This window comes from Biomphalaria glabrata, chromosome 1 (assembly GCF_947242115.1).
Source record: "Biomphalaria glabrata chromosome 1, xgBioGlab47.1, whole genome shotgun sequence".
In the NCBI taxonomy this organism is placed as follows: domain Eukaryota; kingdom Metazoa; phylum Mollusca; class Gastropoda; family Planorbidae; genus Biomphalaria; species Biomphalaria glabrata.
In genome coordinates this window covers 85,687,419-85,709,433 of record NC_074711.1, presented here as the reverse complement: position 1 = coordinate 85,709,433, position 22,015 = coordinate 85,687,419, and the positions used below count along the sequence as shown (strand labels likewise).

General features: G+C 36.8%; 1 protein-coding gene and 1 non-coding gene across 5 annotated transcripts in view; one reads left to right on the top strand and one right to left on the bottom strand.

Moving 5' to 3' along the window:
- Positions 1 to 9,775: 9,775 nt before the first annotated feature.
- LOC106063972 (neuronal acetylcholine receptor subunit alpha-7-like) overlaps positions 9,776 to 22,015 on the top strand; it is a 63,254-nt gene continuing 51,014 nt past the window's right edge. Inside the window, exon 1 of one of the 4 annotated variants that reach the window (XM_056018293.1) lies at positions 9,776 to 9,905. The gene's annotated coding sequence lies outside the window, so the exon portion shown is untranslated. Of the gene's footprint in view, positions 10,288 to 22,015 lie in introns of all 4 variants that reach the window. The other 3 variants (XM_013222461.2, XM_013222459.2, XM_056018294.1) reach the window with 3 other exon arrangements.
- Trnar-ccu (transfer RNA arginine (anticodon CCU)) lies at positions 17,157 to 17,229 on the bottom strand. Its single transcript has one exon. It is a non-coding gene; the product is annotated as a tRNA-Arg (tRNA).

Genomic DNA, 22,015 nt, shown 5'->3' with positions numbered 1-22,015 from the left:
TGGTTGAGTGGATGGTGTGTTTACAAATGTTCCCACGTACTTCTGCCAACGTGACGGGTAGCCTAGGACGAACTAGAAACTCAGTGGCAAGGTCTATGAATGAAGCACAAGTGGCTAGATCTATAGCTACACCGCGCCACGAGAATCTCGATGATGGACGCCGTAAACGTAGCCCGGAAAATATTTACTTTTGTTTTAGTGCTGATAGACAGTGAACTGCACCGTACAGATAGTAAACGCTCGATCTTTTTGGATGGAGGTAGATCAGTAAAAATATATAGGCCTAATAATGGACAAAATGTACTAAAAATAGCTAACTTACTAAAATAAGATTTTAAAAAAGTGCAAGATTTCTCTCTCTCTCTCTCTCGCACTCTTTCTCTCTCTCTCTCTCTCACTCTCACTCTCCCTCTTTCTCACTCTCTCTCTCTCACTCTCTCTCTCTCACTATCTCTCTTTCTCACTCTCTCTCTCACACTCTCTCTCTCTCACACTCTCTCTCTCACTCTCTCTCTCTCACTCTTTCTTACTCTCTCTCACTCTCTCTCTCTCTCTCTCACTCTCTCTCTCACTCTCTCGCTCTCTCTCACACTCTCTCTCCCTCACTCTCTCTCACACACTCTCTCTCTTTCTCACTCTCTCTCACTCTCTCTCGCTCTCTCTCTCTCTCACTCTCTCACTCTCTCTCTTTCTCTCTCTGTGCGTGTTTGAAGAACGTTGAATCGGGTCTTTGTCAGGAAGGAAAGAAAAGTCCGAAACTTATAAAGCAAAAATAAATTCTGCTTTCTCTCTCTATTTCTGTCTCTATCTTCTCTCTGTGTGTGTGTGTGTGTGTGTGTGTGCGTGCGCGTGACCGTCAGAAAGGAAAGTCCGAAACATGTATAGCAAAAATAAATTCTGCTTTCTCTCTCTCTCTCTCTCTCTCTCTCCCTCTCTCTTTGAAGAAGGTTGAATTGAGTCTAAGTCGGAAGCAATGGATGCTAGTAGTCTCAAAAGTTTATTACAGAGTGCGGTCCCTATCGTATCTTTTTTAAACTCTTTGACTTAAAGGGCCTAGGTCTAGTCGTTGTGATCAGCCTAAAACTGAATATGAGACACTGATAACTCCAGAGATGCCATACCTCTAGATTAGGAATGCTGGCGTGTCCATATTTTTTTTTTAAAGAAGTCCAATTAAACCTCAATCGTTTAGTTTCATTAAAACGGACACACATTTAATATTTTGCCAAATCTTCATAAACGACAAGTTTGTTGATAAGATCTTCCCTGGGGCTCACATTACAATTAGTGCTCCTATTTCTACTTATATTTTGATTTTAATGACTACCAAAAAAAAAAATGTATATCCTAAATTGACTACAACTTTGAAATCACTCTCACACGACACATAGGGGGCCTACATTTCTATGTTCCAGCCTTCTTTTTTTTTTCCTTTTCTAATTTTCCTGACTTTTGACTCCTCTGGATTGCTGAAGGATAATGATACACTAGCAATCATGATCCGTCATTTTTAGGGTGAAATATTTCTATTTTTTTATGAAGGAATATCGCTGCATCATATTTTATCTTATGATAACTCGATCTAACAGTAGTGAGTTTTTTTCCCCTTGCTGTTTGCTAGTTTTTGTTTCCTTGAGAACACATTTTGAAAAGTCTCTAATAGGTTAACAATTATTTTGTGGCACCCTAGGCGGACATTTGGCAGACGATAGTATGATTTATCTGCTCCTGTCTCCTGGCAACATCCAATGTAGACATCGAGTCAACGTTGTCTTTGAGGTAAATATTGAACCAGGCGGCGAGGGCAGACAGTCTTCGAACGTTGCGCAAGTTCAGCAGACTGTACATTTGGGTTATCGAGAAGTCATCTCTTAAACCCGATACCGTTACTAGAACTTTGTAATTCTATAAGACTTATATTCTGCAGCTCATTTTAAGCTTAAGATTATAAGTCGTCCCCCCCCCCCCGGGCCAACAAGCTACACACACACGCACGCACACACATCAAAAACATTGGCTTTTGGTGTTTTCTTAAAGAATTCCAGAGGGGACATTAGCAGGTCTAATACTTTTTCCCCCCAGACATCTCGAAAGCAAGTTAGGGTTCTTGACTAGATTGTAAGAGAAACTTTAAAGTTATTTCCCCTTATTAGAACCCCATGAACGGGAAATGTTTTATTTTTGGTCGAATAAATTAGAGGCCAATGATTTCAATTTGAGAGTTCGTACATGGCGCAAAAACTATAGTTAGCTAGCATTTCGGTTTAACCGGTGTACAATATATAGGCAGTGCTGATAAGCTAGGTTTTTTTCTATTAAGTATATGATAATTTTTGTGTTTTTTTATGCCTTGCTGGTTTTATGTCATTTTCCTCTTTTTAACAGCATAAAATAAATTTAATAGTAAAACATTCCGAAATAGTATAGGTCTGTCACTCTGTGACTTATTTTAAAAAATAGTAAATTATTTAAAGGTAATGAAGTAGAACTGATATGAAAATCAATTTTGAGATAATACTAGTACTAAGCATAATTATATTTTGTCTAGTTGACAAGTTGTTAGAAGATCAATATAGCGCAGGGGCGTAACTAGGGATTTGGGGGCCCGCGGGGATTTACCTCTTTGGGGGCCCCTTGCATTTTGACATTCGACATATGACATGAGATAATGTACGCAAAAATATATAAGCCCCAAATCAAATTGGTTCAGTATATCAGAAAACTTAACAAAAAGTAATCATCAAGACTCTTTTAATAAATAATACCTTTGTTTATTAGTTAAATAATGCACAAGTGACAAATCTCAATTGATATCGCTTCACGTTGTGCATTCTGTGCAGCAAAGACATCTATAACATCAACTACATCGATACTTTCTAGTATTTGTGACTTCACTGACATTAAAACCATGATAAGCCTTTCTAGCGTCATTGTGCTCCTGAAATAGTTTTTGATGAACTTGAGCTTTGAGAATGATCTCTCACATGACGTAATGGAAGTGGCCTGAGTTGGCGGTATTCAGTGGAGGTTGCAAAGTTTGAGCACACGTAATTACCATATGAAGCCTGTTTCCTCAATATGTCTATTGGTGATTGTATTACTGGTTTGTTAATGAAAAGTGCTCGTGCATCAATGACATCATTGAAAAAGCGATTTTCCATTTATTTCATCATACAAACAGGAAAAGTAGCACAGTTTGTCACAAGCGTGTCTTCATCTAACAGGTATCCATTTTCTTTCCAGTCTTTGGAATCTGCCCTTCATCTCCATATGAAATCTGTCCAGCACTTCTGTCGCAACACGTTTGAATTGCAGTTCTATTGACAGTCCTACATTAGAACTCAACTTCCCATCAAGTCTTTTCTTTCTTCTAGTTGTTTTGATTACAGGGAATCCATAGTATTCACTACCTTCTTTTGCTTTTTCGATGGATTGGGTTTTTGTCAGTTTCTCATCATTTTGCAGAAAGCATGAAAGGATACTAATTTCTTTAGCAGCTTCCCGTATATGCAGTCCAGAATTTCGTAGTTTCTTCCGAACTATATTAATTGGGTGCAGGAGCTTTGACCAGAATTCAAGATAGGCAAAAAATTCTTAATTTTCCACTGCATGAAGAAGATTCTGTGCTAATATTATATGGTATTACGTCATTGTTGGTTGTTTATGTTTTGTGCGAAAGCAAAAGAATTCAGAGCATACAAAAGTGGGAAAGATCCATATCTCGTTATGCTCGAGTATAGAAATAGTCCGATAAGTGGACTGCCGTATTCACCATCACAACTGCTGACGAGTAGAAGACTCAGGGAATCATTCCAACTGATCACAAAATATTGAAACCATCGGTAGCTGAAAATGCAGAGACATTACTCAACGAACGACAGATGAAAAGCAAAGTGAAATACGATGCAAAAGCAAGACTACCTAAAGATTATTCTGTAGGAGAGTTCGTCTAGGTCAAACATGGCAAAAAGCAGTTGTCTTAAAAAAAACATTCAGCACCCAGATCTTACATCATAAAGACAAACGATGGTAAAACATACAGAAGAAATCAACGCTTTTTGAATAAGAGTTTCGATGAAGACATTTCTGGGTACTATGATACCGATGAAGACAATGAACTGCACACTGTTGGAACAAACGAAACAGACAGTTATAGACCAACGTCTAGAGAACTTGTTGTGCCAGTCAAAACAACCAGAAGTGGACGAATTGTTAAAGTTCCTAGTAGACAGGGCTGGCCTTAGGCCACTGCAGCCTATGCGGTCGCAGTGGGCGCCGCGCTTTCATAGGCCCCGCGCTAATTCCAAGTGTACATTATTAAATTAAACCATTATAACGTATATAAAATAACAGGGTTTTCGCGACCTCCTGATTTTCCAGGGCCTCCAGGAAATCTCTTGAAAAGGCAAAATATACGATAAAGTCTTGAACTTTTTAAAAATTTATTCAAATCTCCTGAAGAAGAGACGAAATTGACATTTTGGGGTGCCAATAAATAAAAAGTGGCATTGCGAGCTTTCATTTGATAAAAATTTATTGCAAAGACGAAAGTAGGCCTATTTTCTAATTCAAAAAAGATAATTTTGACATTATGCTTATCCCTACCCAGACTAGGCCCCGCGAGATCCGTTTCGCATAGGGGCCCCGCAAATGCTAGGGCCGGCCTTGCTAGTAGATATCACACTTAAGAACTTTAAAAGGAAGGGTATGATAATAACTTCAAAATGAAGGATGTGTTAATATTATATGATATTACGTCATTATTTTTTGTTTATGTTTTGTGCGAAAGCAAAAGGATTAGATGTAAATAAAAAGAGAGTTTCCATTGGATTGAGGGAAGATGAATAAAGGGGTAATAACTCGAGTATGAAGTTTACTTCTGAAATTATAGACGCCAAACCCGAATAATGGACATTATTAAGAATAACTTTTAGATCTGTTATACTCGATTCTGTAAATTTTGCTTCAAGGTTAATTAGTGTAGCCATATAATTCTCGCCATTTAGATCTATTATTAGTAAAAGTAACAAGATACCTGGAATTCGCTGTATATCATGCAGTTTTACTCGTGGCAACAAAGTTTAAAATGTAAGTCTAATTTTAAAAAATAATTTGATCTCTCTGTGAAAAAATATTTTTTAAATGTCAACAAAGTCAACGTACTGATAGACCTAGATCTAGGTTTAGTCTTTGTGATAAATTTAATCCATAAATGTTGAAAAAAAAAAAGACACCCGTTGACACTATTTGTCAATCAAATATATTAATTTATGTATTTACATATAAATTTCGGACACCCTTTTGGGGGCCCCCCCTAGGTGGGGGCCCGGGGGGATTTTAAAATTCTCCCCCCCATCCCCCCCTTAGTTACGCCACTGATATAGCGTCCTATAAGTTATAGTTATATATATAAATGTCCATTGCTCTACGTAGGACATTAAAATTTCATGCTGAGGTAGAAGATATATACATATCGAAATAAGTCTCAATTCATACGAATAGAAAAAAATATACAATTAATTACTTTACTTATGAATAAAAAAAACATTTGTGATTTAGCTTAAAATAGGATAGAGGCCGAGAATTAATTTTTTTTTCTGACAAAAAATTGAAACACAGTAATCTGCTCTTGTTTACATTTGGAATTTTAAGACCCGGTGTACGTTCTTCAAGCTATAGAATATAACAATAATAATAGAAAAAGAAGGGAAAGCACTATAGAGACGCGTGAGAGCGGTAGAAGAGAACCTTAAGGAAAAGATAAGAAAATGAGAACAAATGAAGATAAGGAGAAAAAATATAATTACTATAAAATAAATATATAAATTAAAAGCGAAACCAAGAACTATAAATTTGTATCCATTCTGCTTTAGTAGGGGATCATGGTGGCTGAGTAGTAAAGTAATATAATAACACAATAAGAAGTCCCTTGTTCAAATCTTTGTGAGGACTTATATTTTTAATTCCGGGATTTTTAGGACGCCTCTGAGTCCACCCAACTCTAAAGGATACCCGACTTTAGTCAGGGAAAGTAAAGACGGTTGGTCGTTGTGCTGGCCACTTTAACCGTGGGCCATAGAAACAGATGGCCTAAAAAACATTTTTACATCGCAAGGTCTGAAATGAGGACTGTAGTCCTACTTATTTAGAAATAAGATTCTGCAGAGGTAATAAATGAAACGAAAATTGTCAAATACCTTTAAAAAAACAAAACAAACACCAAAAAAAAACAAAAAAAAAAACTATAGCCATTTAGAATTATTCGCCAGAAAGGACAACCTACTATAAAGTGAAAGCTTAATTGAAAATAAAATGCTTAGAAGATTAAAGATTACAACCGTATTCTAAAACAATAGAACCTAACAATAGAAATATTGCTACCACTCTGAAATCAATAATCTTCCGTCAATTACACTGACCCATCAAGAAGACTATATTGCGTCATGTGAAATTGCCTTCATACTCTCTAATCTTGTCCCTTTACCATCTTATCTTAGACAACCTGTTACTGTCCTGTTACCGTATTATTTTCAAGGACATGTAACTCCAATAATTTGAGACTAGTCGCTACGAGTAGACGCTGGAGCACCTTAAGTTCTATGTGAGTTTCAGCCTACAGCGGTAGAGTTTATAAATTAACTCTCTCATGTCTGGCTCGTCTCTTCATAGAGAAAAAAAAACCCGAGGTGTTGAGAGGTGGGAAGAAGAGGGAGTAAAAAGCAAGGGCGGAACGTCCGCCACAGATCTTTAGAATCTCTCTGTGTCCATCGCCAGACACTGATTCAGATGTTTGCTAGTCTCACGTCTTCAATACAAAAAAAAAATCTCGCAGGCAATTTTTTAAAAAAGTTTTCAAGATATGGAAGTATTGGGAATTAGTTTTATTTTTTCTTCTTTATCGTGGGACAGAATGGGATGATAATGATTTACTTTCGTTTAGGAGCTGGCCATGCCCAGTTGTACAAATAGGTCATCCCCTTTACTAGACGCCTCTAGTGCAATGATACAATTTACACTGGTGGTACAGAGGGGAAGATTAAATGGGACACAAAATATGTTTGCATTTCATTTCATTTGGCACGAGGGAAATTATAAACATACGTAAAAAAAATTTTTTTTAGTGGTACTACACCTATGATAAGTTGATACATCGTTCATCTTTACCATATATTCAAACACGTCTATGATAAGTTGATACATCATTCATCTTTACCACATATTCAAACACCTCTATGATAAGTTGATACATCATTCATCTTTACCACATATTCAAACACCTCTATGATAAGTTGATACATCATTCATCTTTACCACATATTCAAACACCTCTATGATAAGTTGATACATCATTCATCTTTACCACATATTCAAACACCTCTATGATAAGTTGATACATCATTCATCTTTACCACATATTCAAACACCTCTATGATAAGTTGATACATCATTCATCTTTACTACATATTCAAACACCTCTATGATAAGTTGATACATCATTCGTCTTTACCACATATTCAAACACTTGTTACACTAGCAATTATTATTTTTTCTTTAATATCAGAACAAGAAGTTTTGTTCCAGAGTCTAAACTTAACATGTTGTAGGAACTGTGCCCCTTTGCTCTGGCGTTATGTTTCGCACCAATGCACCGTTTAAAACTGTCACAACACTCAATGATATTATATAGAGATAGAAGCATGGACATAGAAGCTTCCGCCAAAAAGTACAAAAAGGACTATCGCGGGTTCTGTTAAATCTGGAACAATCTTGAGAGACCCCTTTGATCCGAAGTGTTTTGTCACCGTCGACATGAGGCTGAGTATTGTGTGGTTGTGGTTGCAGTGGCGTAGCTAGGGTGGGGGGAGGAGGGGGGGTGAGAATTTGAAAAATCCCCCCGGGCCCCCACTTGGAAGGGGCCCCCAAATGAGTGTTTTTTTTTACATTAAAAATGTAATATTACACAAAATGAAGGGGCCCCCAAAGAGGTCAAGCTCCCGGGCCCCCAAATGATGGAAAATTCCTAGCTGCGCCCCTGTGAGGTTGGTGCTGTTACGGCGGGGGGGGGGGAGGGGATGCCCGAATCAAGGGCACTTGGATGAAGAATGAGTGAACCCAGAGGTAGAACTGTAATCCAGGCGTCTGTATGTGCGTCCGTCTTTGTTATTCATTCATGCGTAAATAAACATCGTTCTAATGACCTCACCCACTAGTTGAGTTGCCTCCAATTACATTTACAATACCAAGTAGACAAACACAAAAAATATCCTTGGAACACGTTCAGTGTAACGTTGCCAATTCTGCCTGCTAGGTTCAAAGTCAACAGACTAGAATTGTGCACACATTTAACCACACACTCTATTATACACAAAAATATTTAACTCTTTCCCTCCGTAATTATGGTTTCACATTTAGACGGAATTCTTCATTTTGCTCATTACTATTTCACTACCATGTTATGATTGGGCTTCAATAGCTTTGTTCGTTGGGTTCAGAAAATGTTTTATTAGGTATAGGATTAAAGGGGAATGCATTCTCCTTCTATAGAACATAAAGAAAAGTTGTTAAAATTAATTATTAATTTAATTTAATGATGGTCAAATCAACGATGGTATCGTCGATTAGGAGAGAAATAGTTACATTTTCCCCTTAGTATTCTCAAAAAAAAAAAATTTGTTTCATTATTATTGTTGGACTTTTTCATAACGCCCATGACTTAAAGTGGAAATGAAAAAAAAAAGTTCCTCCAGATGGCGAGTCTTACTTCCAGATAGGAGAAAAGTGCAGCGAGGCATAACCTGTTTGGCTACATATCATAAGAGTTCAAGTTCGAATCCCGACTCGAACTCATTTGTGTTTGCTGAGCGGCCACATGGGGTCACGTAAGCATAGTTGATAGAAAAAGTTGTTGGCAGTGCCGTATGTAGTTTTGAAAAGGCTTTAAACTATTTGACATAATGAGCTCTTTATAAGTCTGATTAGGATATGCCAGTGCTAACTATTTATCGGGGGCCCTAAACTATAGATTACGTTGCGTATAGGTAAATCCGGCCCTGTTTGGTGGACCAAATACAAACAACAAACAACGGACTATGTCTTTCGTTGGAAGTTCTCAAGCCTGAGATTGGATTTGGGAACTCGCCATGTTGAAGTGAATCCATTATTATACACAAAACAAAAAAGGGAAAACAAAATACAAAAGAAAGACTACGTAGGCTATGTTAAAGCCGGGCAATGCTTCTCAGTCTCAACATGGCGCCCGGGAGGAAACGCTAGTTAGAGGGGGCGATTATGCCAATAGGGAAGAAAAACAGAACCATCGTAGGGGGTGCCCCAAAGGACCTAACCTATTGCAGTGGCTAGGATGAAGGGAGCCCGAACAACAATAGGGAGTTTCCCAGGTGTGCTCGGCCTCCGGTCTCGCATCTACTCGAGCGCCTTGGAATGGGATACGAGCCATCAGTATAGGGATGTAACCAATTACATCTGCTTGGACCCCTCCCAGACAGTAGTTCAAACAGACGATGAAGGAGAGCTTCAGTGGGCCTGATGTTCCAAGAGTCTTTCACTCAACTCTTAAAAATTCACAAATGCATGACGCTTAGGAGTAATCATCTTCTTTTTTTTTAAATCCTAGAAAGATGCTATATAGAAATTTTTTTAAAATAATTTATCTTTGCATATATTTTTTGGCCGAATGGATGAAACTAAAAATTCTAAAAAAAATTCTTGTATGATTCTTTGAACCTATAAATGGGCAGATAACCAGCATGGCTTGAGAATCGCTGCATTAGATTCTCTCGAAAACATCGTGACGTGCTCCTATTTCAGCCAATCAATGACGGGGAGTCTAGCCCAGCAGACGATACCAGATGGTAGATTAAAAACTTTGAGGACAGATTGTCGCAGTAAGAAAACAAGTTTTCTAATGTGCTACTAATATTTTCTGTAGTGTTGGCTAGAACTCTTTGTTTTTATCTTTTAAAATTTAATGTTTACAAAGCAATTATAAAATTTAATTTATTTATATGGAACTTTTAAAAAATAAATAATGAGATTTGGGAAAATTTTTAAAAGTTTACAGGATTTATTTTCCACTACTGTTTCTCACATTTTCATTTCATGATTGATCTCTGTGAAAATTATTCTTAAAAAAACAACAACTTTAAAATAAATTATAATAAACAATAAAACTATGAAACTATACATTGAGAAGTAGAGAATATATACGGAATTGTCTCTATACATTACAAAGAGTTACTGGATTGCTGGGGACACTTAAAATTTTATGTAAGTAGCCAATTACTGTTACAAAATTTCATGACATTTCTTGTTGTATTCTTATCATATCTTATATGCTACAGACGTTACTTCAAAAATAGGAGATAATTATATCCTACGCATATCATGTGTCAAACTAGTCAAATATGTTAATCAAAGACTTAAACTCTGCTACGTCGCTGGCTCATTCATAGTATTATCGTGTTTCGCCTTGACGTGAGATAATCTGAAGGATAGCCATGTCATTCTCTTAAGATCTATTTTAAAGAATGAAATCCATGTTGGCCTAATTTGCGACATGCCAAAAGTAATTAATTTCAGTATCAGTGGGAGTGTTCAATGATGAACTAGCGAATAGTAAAAGTCATTTTCAATTAGCATACTAGATAAATACAGTGTTAATTGATTGTCTATAGTCCCATCACTTTTTGCTTCAATCAACTGTGTAAAATAAAGCCTTTTCAGAGCTTGCGATCTATAAGGCATGCGATATAAAGGTCACCTGTTGCCCACGGTTAACGAAGGTGTCATGTGGGCAGCTTAAAGACCAACCGCCATTACTTTTTTTCCCAAGTAGAGCTGGGTGGACTCAGAGGGGCTCAAAGATGTCGAAATATAAAAAAATTATAGTGTTCACCAGGATTCGAGCCCCGTTTTGGAAGCAAAAGCGCTTTACTACTCAGCCACCACGCATCCAATCAACTATATATTGTATGATAATATTAACTTTTACTAAGCTTATTCGATCTGTCTGTCTGGCAAAAATTTTGAACGCGTTATTTCTCCCACACCCTTTCTCGGATCAAGTTGAAACTTTAAATAATTATTTATTGTACTTAACAAAAACATGAATCAATTAAAAAAATAACTGATTAGTCAATTAATTATTGGTAATTGATTGGGTTTTTTTAATTGAAGAAGGGAAATAACTTCTACATTATCAAGAGATATTGTTATACGTTCAGAGTTCTTCCCCTTAAATCAACCAGGAAAACCAACGACTTGGCAGAGTTTAAGTCATTGACTGCATGACTAGATTGATCCAGGGACACGCGTAGGACGTAATCATCTTTGAAGTAACGTCTGTATTTATAAGATAAGATTAACAAGCACATCCAGTCTCTTATTTTCCCTGGTGCAGTCCGACGTAAAAATGTCTCAGTTCGCGGCTGTCTTGAAACGGCCGTACAGTCTATGTTTGCGTGTTATTTTTGACCATCATGGGACGCAACAGCCATTGTTTTGTACTTTTTCAGTTTTGATACGATCTTTGTATGTGATACCTAGAATCATTGTGTCTTGTTAGACACTTAGTATAGAGACGCACCATGGTTGACAGACTTTGAACTCGAAATTTAGTGACATCATGTATTAGTAGGTTTTAGTTTATCTATTTTGTTGTTAGTTGGTGTTAATAATTCAGAGGACAACATCGTATTACGGACACAGACTCGACTGTGGCCTTTATGTATTAAACTTTACTCAAGTCTCTAAAGGTCTAGGATTGGTCCTCACGTGGAAAGGGTTGCCTGAGCCAGCAAGGAAAACCAGTGACTTCGCAGAATTTAACTCATTGGTTAATATACATGACTGAATGCATGACGCGTAGGACGTAATCATCTTCTTTTTTTGAAGTAACGTCTGTATTATATAAGATAAGATAATGTGTAGGTCTTGTTCATAAGTAGGTTAAACGCATCCAAATACACCCGTACAAGAAAGTCAAACATCTCCTGAGTAATCTGTCGAAGTCAGACAGCCATCATACAACTACAAGATCAAGGCCTATCACAGTATAACCTCGATTTCATGGCTAGGTCCTCTTTGTCTAAATCTACAGTTACAGTCCACGATTCACAAAGCATGTAAATGTCGTGATAAAACCAATAAATTGATCATACTTCACTCTTTCTCTCCGTAATTATTTACCACATTCTGGTGGAATCAACGCTGGTATCGTCAGTTAGGAGAGAAGGAGTTAATATTATAACAAACTACATGGGTTAAACAATAACTTCTAAAAAGTGCTGAAAATATATATATTTTTTTGCTTTGATTTGCAAACGAAGAAGTTTGCTCGGATTGATCCAATCATGGCAAAGATAAAAATGATATCTCATTTAAATGATCGCTTTTGAATTGGTCTCTTTTTTTAAACGGCAGCTTCATTGTCCAGAAACTGTTCTTAGAAAACATTCTGTCAGAAACTCTTTATTCATATTAAAAGTAAACCCTGTTGGTCAAGCGACGTCACCTCTAATGTCAATCTGGTGGTTCTCTGGAGGTCAACACAAAATTTACATTTTGATTGGTCGAAAAGAATTGTGTCAACAGCAGAAATAAGCCCAGAAATCCAAACTAAACACGCGGATATTGTCCGAGGATAGTTTTCTGTAAGACCGGAACCCATAAAAATTTTTATTCACGTATATCTCCTCCATGTTTAGATATTTCTTGTGAGAATAAAAGACCACAGGGTTATTGGATATACAAAGTAATGTTATTTTAACACTTCATAATTAATATTTTTCAGTGAAACTGATTTATAAAAGTGTATTGAGCAGATTTCAAACGAAAGCTTTTATAATGGATAGTTTGATTGAAGGTATACAGTTACATGTTTACATCAGTTATAATCAGTAAATGTCTAGGCCCTGAGGCAAGGGCGGATTCAGAACTTTTTATTAGGGGGATCTAAGTATTTATTTGAAGGTAAGGTAAATGTCAAAACAGTTCTTTAAACATTATATATATATATCTATTTAATTCTACTTCCTGAGAATCGTGAAGGATATGATTTTTGAATTACAATAAATATTTGTTTGTAAAAGGTTTGTTTATAAAATGTTTTACATGTTTCGGCTGCTCATTCAGGGTTGAAGGTAATCTACTTCCGAGTCCAGACCTCCCAGAGTAACACCATTAGTAAAATCACTAAATTTAGAGACACTTAGTTTTGTGTAATCATGTCATGCACAAATTGTAAGACAAATCGTACTTATGGATCACAAAGATTATTATTATTACTTCAGAAAAGAAAAAGGTAAAGCAGAAATAAAATATAAAAGACTAAACCATAATTTATACATACAAAATCATAACCTAAAAAAAAATTACCCAGAAAGCTACAAGGTAAAGCACATTTCTTATTCCATATGCTAGGACAAATTCATAGGTGCTATTTTTTTGCCTAGTACAGAGCACAGAACTAGTTGCCTGAATCAGCCAGGAAAACCAATAACCTGGCAGAGTTTAAGTCTCTGATTTACATTTCCGGCTAAATTAACACTCGGATACGTGTAAAATGTAATTATCTTCTGTTTAAGCATAAAGAACAAATGGTAAAGAAAAATATCATGTATGTAACCTAGAAAGTGCTGGTTGTGTTGGGATTTCTATAACAAGACGAGTTACAAGGTAAAAGTTGAGTAGGGAACCTCTTTAGGTTCCCTCTACCCACATCTAGCAGTAAAAAAAAGGGGGGGGGGGGAGGGGGCCTCATTTTGTCAGCCTAAGGACCTTCACCTCATTCAACAAGAACTTTTCATCATTTTGAATTTGACAAGTAAGTTTGGTTAACGTCTGCTGAAGTGCGAGTACTGTCCCTTGCCCTAAGGATGCATCCAGAAAAGAAGACATTATCGTTAGGTGCGCCCGTCCGCGCGAGCATTACACTAGTTACAGGAGTGAACGATTATTGTAAGGCATAGGTCTTACGCTATGACGTTGCTTGAATCTTTAAGTTGATGTCAGTGACGCATGACTGCTAGTGACACAATGATATGCCTACAAATAGAATGTATATTTATTGCATTAATGATTTACACTCTTTTATACCCACTGTTTCTTAAACATGCCCAATTTCTTTCCTAATTACGAACACAAATACACATAGAATGTCTCTATTTTGCACTTTGTTACGTTGTGTCTCTGATTTGTTTAACCTACAACTACTTCCGGTCACGCGCCCTGACACGTGACAAAATTTCTGTTTCGTGACATACAGATTTGAAATCTTCTTAACAATTCCAAATGATGCAAAAATGATATTTCCTGGTGTTAAAGGTTAAGGATTTAAAAATAAAAATCATTCAGTCAGAAATGTCTAAATTTATTTTACATAATTTTTTTGTTAATAAAATCTCCGAAAGACAAAAATCATCACCTTGCAAACACACACACACACACGCGCTCTACCTCTCTCACTTTCTCTCTATCTCTCTCTCCTTAACAAAGGATCATAATTTATAGTTTTGCAATAGTTAGTGTAACATTGTAATATATAACTTTTGTAGCATAACCTAAATAAAATGTGAATAATTTATACTTTTTATTATTATACATAATTTCCCCGTCTCTCTCTCTCTCTCTCTCTCACTCTCTAACGGCTGTTGAACAAGGGACATTATTGCTAGTACCGCAAATATGACCAGTATTATGGTCATGTGACAAAAAGCCTTCACGGTCTAGAGTCTAGAGACAGTGTGTAAGATAGGACAGTTAAGTCCAGGACAGCAAGCAGTAAGGACTGTGTGCTACAAAGTGAGTCCTCGAAAATGTAGCTGTACGAGCAAGAGAGACTTGTAGTGTTTAGTTAGGCAAATTTGTTGTGTAGCAAAGCATTTGAAGTTAGTGTAGCCAATTGTGTTTATTGGCTGTTGTTGATGTATTTATAATTAAATCGCCACATTGTTTATTAAAGCTCTTGTTGTCAAGTTCTTGTTAGATGTGCTGCTGTGTTATGTTTAGCAATGTTTGCAGAAGGCCTGATTGAGAAGATCGTATATATCTTATATATTTATATATAAATAATGAATATAATCTATCTATCTATCTAGAAGGAGAACGAGAGAGAGAGAGAGTGGTATGAAAGAGAAAGAATATTGTGAGTGAGGGATAAAGAATGGGAAAGATTGAATAGTGTGTTGTGTGAGAGCGTACGAGAGAGCGAGAGAGAGAGAGAGAGAGAGAGAGCAACAAAACAGATACACAGTCATTAAACGCACCAATTAATTGTCTTGACTAGAAAGGTGGTTTCTGTTTTATATTTCCTGTTCATTTCTAGTTTATTGACCCCTTCTTCAGAGAGGCGAGGTATGAAGACAGGCAGAGACATTCGTTTCTGGCGCCTGCCACTGTCATCACCCTGTTTCCTTCACTGCCACTACAAAAGAAAGACCCATTTTGTAAGGCGTGAGAAAGGAAGGCTCTGATTTAATTCACATGTCACTTCTGCTGTGTTTCCGGTTCCGCCATTGTGTCAGCGGGGTGAAAATAGAGGTGGACAGATCAAATGAGCTCCAATCCAAGCAACTCACGAATCACTTCAACATCCCACATCTAGGCGATTCTCGAAAGAGGAGAAAGGGGTAGTTGGGGTGAAGGGGGTCTGAGTCTCTGAATATTGATAGAAACGCAATGTGTAAACTTGTATCGGAAGAGGAAATGCCGCTGTCTGCAGTGTTCGATTGTTATGGTCTGTGTGTCTGTGTGTTTATATGGTGACGGTGGATAGAGGTTAGCGATTGGTTGTGAATGATGCAGCATAGGTGGCATTGTCGTCACTTGGTCTTAGTTAGGGGAGACGACTACAGAACATGAGACTGAACGGCTATGTTATTGCAGTAAGATTTTGTTAAAGAATACTATTACTGAAGTCTAGTACATTTATTAGTACATTCATATCAACTTGATTTTGTCTATATTATTGATAATGTTCTATTTAGTTTGTTCACAAAAGGAAGTTATTCAAATTATTGAAAGTTTTATTAGTTCAAATACATTACGACTAACAGAATTTTGGCTCTAGAAGTCAACCATCAATGGACACATGATAAATATTTCCATTATTATCTTATCTTATAAATTACAAACATTCTTACAAAAAAAAAAGATTAGTATGGCCCACGAGTATCTATGTGCAGTGGCGTATTGGGGGTGGCAAGGGGGGGCACAATGCTTCGGGCGCCACCCTCAGGAGGAGGGCGCCATACGCAGAAAGGCACACAATATTGTAGATATTTTAGTTAGGTAATACATTCTAAGGTTATTATTATTATTTAATGCTTTTTATTTATAAGCCTATATTACTGTGTGATGTTCAGGGAAAATGGAGAGCCGGGGGGGAAGGGGGGCGCCAACAAAGTTTCTTGCCCCCGGCGCACGTTTTGCTCACTACGCCCCTGTCTATGTGTTAATCTGGTCGTGCATGTGAATTAATGATTACGTTAATAATTAATCAGTAAAAGATGAAAACAAAATCATAATGAACATATCAAATATAGTCTACATTTTAAACAGAAACAACTAGACTGGTCTTCATCCAGTAAGGGCGTTATAGTTTAGATGGAACAGACTAACATCTAGGAATATTTCAATCTACATTCTAAATTGTCGGTTAACAATAAAAGCTGCATTGTTTCCGACTTTAAATGAACTAATTAAATATTATTATTTTACTTGATGCAAAGTGAACATTTGATTCCTATTTTAATTAACCATTATTTGTTAAAAAAAAAAATTACAAAGAGAGTTTGTGTTATCACACAAACTCAGAGGCGGCCCTCGTCGAATCACTAACGGATCCGCCTATATCTACTTGGTCTAAATCTAAAATCTAAAATTTGGAAAAAATTAGTTGTAATCCTATCCTTGTGATAATATAGTAGTGAAAAAACAACAACTTAGAAACTCTAACTTTGCTAGGTTGCTCTTGTTGTTGTTGGGTTTTTAAAAGTATTTTTTTATGTTGTCATTTTCACCAGCTCATACTTTTTGCCTTTATAAGTTTGTAAAAAGAAGAAGAAAACTCACAAAAAAAAAAAAATAGAGTCAATTGCAAATTGCACGGGCAATAAAAAAAAAAGATTTAATTCAAACACCTCCGACGGGACTCGAACCCGCAATCCCCGGCTTAGGAGGCCGGTGCCTTATCCATTAGGCCACGGAGGCACGCAAATAATTGTGAATGTGCAATTTTTAAGCCCAGTCGCTAATTTCATTTTCGTTTAATCCTGACATCTTTCAGTACATATGTAGTCTGTATTTTCAGAATATGCAACGATCTGCTACACCAGTGATGCCCAAACAAATTCGACCTGTGGGCCATTTTTATTTCTGACACTCGTGTCGCGGGCCACATGAACGAAAATGCGCAAAACAAAAACGAAATGAAATTTACCTGAATTTGAGACTATTTGATTAGAAACCCGTGGATCTAGTAGTTGCATTTTTTTTCACGCATTAGAAAATGGTTTAATTTCTGTACTTACAATAAAAGCAACATTGTAGGTAGCTTTACCACCAACTCATTTTCTTGTCGCTTATTTTGCTAAATATTTCCATCGATCTCCAATCTGTAGGCGTAGTTTAACAATCTTTTTATTCGCGGCTCAAACCAAGAATGCCGTCATATTTGTTTCATAATGACGTTTAGATATTGTTCTTTTTTTTTAAACAGCTACACTTTCTTTACAAGTGAAGCCCAACCTAATTTGACCTTTTGTTTTTGGAGGGGTGTGTCTACACTTTGTGTCAGCATCTCGGCGGGCCGGATGTAACCACGTCACGGGCCGGATGTGGCCCGCGGGCCGTATTTTGGGCATCACTGTGCAGCTACACCAATAATAATGGCGATGTTTTCGAGTCCGGAGATTAAGGAGGAGTGTAGTGTTTCGAATGGCTAAGCAAACCAAGTTGGGACCTGCATATTTTTACACTGCTAATACAGACAAAGCCGTTTCCTGGCGAGATTTTAATGACATTGTATTCTCAACATAAAGTAAAAATAGTTTGTTTTTTTTATAAGGCCTAATATTGCCCTTACTTCTTGAATTCTAAATATCAAAGCTGCGTATCTTATCTTATCTTATCTTATAGATTATACACGTTACTTCAAAAAAGAAGATAACTACGTCCAACGCATTTCATATGTCAATCTAGTCATGCATGTTAATCAATGATGGCTGCCTGGTCGTGCGGTTTGCGCGCTGGACTGTCGTTCGGATTTATCGATGGTCGAGGGTTCAAATCTTGCCCTCTCACATCCCCCGTCGTCCTGCGGGAGGTTTGGACTAGGAAGTAAACTATCTTCAACTCTGAAGGAACATCCGAAACATGTAAAAACAAAACATGACTTAAACTCGGCTAAGTCTTTGGTTTTCATGACTGATTGAGGCAAACTATTACATTTTTTATGGCACTAGGGAAGAAGGAGCACTTGTACTTGTTCTAGCGTATGGAATAAGAAATGTGCCTCTATCTTTGTAGTGCATGTTAAATGTCTCTCACACAACAAGAAGGCCCTAAAGATGACAACAACAACAAACAATTACATAAGATTATCTTTATCGAAGAACGAAACTTTGTAACAAATCGGGTAAACTCGTTTACACAGTTATTTTTTATTTGATATGAATATCTCGGCTAAACGGGTAAACCCCATTTACAGAGTCTACTTTCATTTTCGTGTGAAAATGAGAAAGTGTTAAGGGAGCATCTCGCCACGTTTGACATGGATCTAAATCCAATGCATTAGATCAGTGATACACAAACTAAGGCCCGCGGGCCCGGGTCATATCCAGCTAGATTAATATAAACCTCACGTCTGTATATTGTGTCTGTTTTAGATTCGCTATTTGCAGTAGCTATGTATAATTAAAAGTAAACAATTTATATTCTAAACAAAGTATACGTGTATGACAGTGGTGACCAACCTAGGGCTCATACGCCAAAATTTGCGCATTGCACGATAAAAAATGGCTCATTTCCCTGACGAGAACAAAGTTAAGTCAAAGAATGCATTCTAGAAAAAAAAAGTTCATCTAGAATTTATTTAACTAGCTATTACGATGCCCGCATCTACCGACATGTTCATAAAAAATCTACAAATAATTATGTAATATAAGAGAAAAAAACCAGAACACGTTGGTTTTATGTTATTGTCGACATTGTGCACATGTGTGCTCTCTCTTTCTTTAGCGTTGGGAATTTTCAATGTTACCTATTTAAGCTTTGTGCTCTTAGAGAAATTGATAAAATCAGCTAAATTTGAACAGCTAAAGCTAGTTAAAGCTATATATATATGCCTGCATATGAAATAGTCTTTTTTAAAAACTGCTAACAAAGTCCACGAATAATGAGTAGTTTATAGGCCGTATAAAAATAATAACTTTTAGGTACTTAAAATTATAAAAGGAAACTTAAATTGTTAACAAAGACAGACTCATTAAGTAATTTTTTTTTCTCTCGTAGATCCTTTCCTCTAAATAACACTAATATAACTGACCAAAATATGTACTAATTACTATATTTTAAAGGAATGAAACTTGTAACATTTGAAGTGGCGCATCTGAAAAAAAAATTGGCGCTCGGAAGTTTGGCCGCCCCTGGTGTATGATAATGTTTTGTTTTGCATTGTAAAACACACACAAAGCTTTGAAGTCTGTTATTACTCTGATGTCTAATAAAAGAAATGGCACAACAATACCAAGTAGGATTGATCCAGTTCATGAATTTCTTTTGCCAGATTGTTACTGCCTCATAAAGATCTCTTGGGTTAAAGGAAACATTTTTTTTATCAATGGAGGAATGAAATCGAATTAATTACGGGTTTAAGAGAATGTGAACGCAGAGCGAGAGGCCACTAATTTGGCATTGACTTTGCAATAAATCCTGGCTTAAAGGAATTGATGTTTTTATTTCAGATTGAGATTCGGTTAGAGGCCACTTGCCAGTTGTGTCGTGTGTTGAGGTGATGTTGAATAAATCAAGCAAAGATGAATGTGAATTTGTGCAAATCCATTCTCTTTCTATCTATTCATTAATTACCTCCCCCCATACACACACACACACAAACACACACGTACAGATCGATCTCTTCATTTTTTTCTTTGCGCGTTCAATTCTGAGCTTTTAATTATTGTGTCTTCATTCGGGATGAGAGGAACATCGGTATCAGAGTCCTATATTATATCGTTGTATTTATAGATTTCAAATATGTATTTAGATTAGATAATTTTTATTGGTCCAAACCAATACCAATTCGGTTTGACTACAGTTGTCCACCCCAGCATAACCACTATAACAATAACAATATTGAGGCAAACACGAACAACATTCACGCACATAAAACAAACACACAAACATACATAAACACACACACACACACACAAAACACACATCCAGTGCTTTCTGAATTAGGCTTCTATGTACTTCTTGGTGACCACAAATGACCCATGTCACCTTTAAAATCCCGTGTAATCAATATCAAATGTCACAAAGCCATATATTGTGTCAGATTTGACTAGGGTTTCTACTCTAGAGACGTGCAGACCTATAAAAGACACAAAACAACAACAACATTGCCTTCAAAAGAAGGACGACAAAAGATAACAATAACTATAAAATAAAACGTAACATTAGGTTTAAGGCCTATTTTCAGTAAATCAACGGATGAACAACTACCGCTTTATTTCTCAAGCAAATTGCCAACACTCGGATGAACCCCCATTGCACATGGCTGCCTGGTCGTGCGGTTTGCGGTGGACTGCCGTTCGGATTTATCGATGGTCCCGGATTCAAACCCTGCCCGCTCCCATCCCCCGTCGTCCTGCTGAAGGTTTGGACTTCCACTCTGAAGGAAAATCCGAAACAAGTCAAACATTTTAAAAGCAACAAATTTTCTTAATAATGTTCCGAAGGAACCGCATGCACATTTTCATAATAATGTAACACCCGAATGAACCCCATTCACATTTTCATAATAATATAGCACCCGAATGAATCCCATTCACATTTTCAAAATAATATAGCACCCGAATGAACCCCATTCACATTTTCATAATAATATATTTCATAATAATATAGCACCCGAATGAACTCCATTCACATTTTCATAATAATATAGCACCCGAATGAACCCCATTCCCATTTTCATAATAATGGAACACCCGAATGAACCCCAGTCACATTTTCATAATAATATAGCACCCGAATGAACCCCATTCCCATTTTCATAATAATGGAAAACCCGAATGAACCCCATTCACATTTTCATAATAATATAGCACCCGAATGAACCCCATTCCCATTTTCATAATAATGGAGCACCCGAATGAACCCCATTCACATTTGCGTACGAGTGCACTATGTGAGACTGTGTCTTGTAATCTTATTTGTTCACTGTGAATCGCTAAGAGAAAATCATCTTTCTACCATTAGTAATATGCATGACTGAATGCATGACGCGTAGGACGTAATCATCTTCTTTTTTGAAGCAACGTCTGTATAAAATAAGATAAGATAGTGAGCGCCATTGAAAAGATAAAATTCTATTTCTTGAAGAGATCTGAGTAACAGGTTACTTTGAAACAAGTCTTTGAGTAGAATGCTGCTACATATATGGGTGAATTAATTCGACTCATGAATGAAACAAAGATTGAAAGCAGAACATTTTGACTTTTCATCCTGCAGGACCCCCTTAATGTGTCCTCCTCTGGTGGACGTGGCGTATCGCTTTTTTTAACGAATAGATTGCGCTCTATACATATTTATTTTTCTCTTGAACAGTCTGACTAGTCTGGATGACTTAGTCATTGACAGTCTAAAAGTCTGGATGACTTAGTCATTGACAGTCTGACTATTCTGGATGACTTAGTCATTGACAGTCTGACTAGTCTGGATGACGTAGTCAATTGGATGGCTTAGTCATTGACAGTCTGACTAGCCTGGATGACTT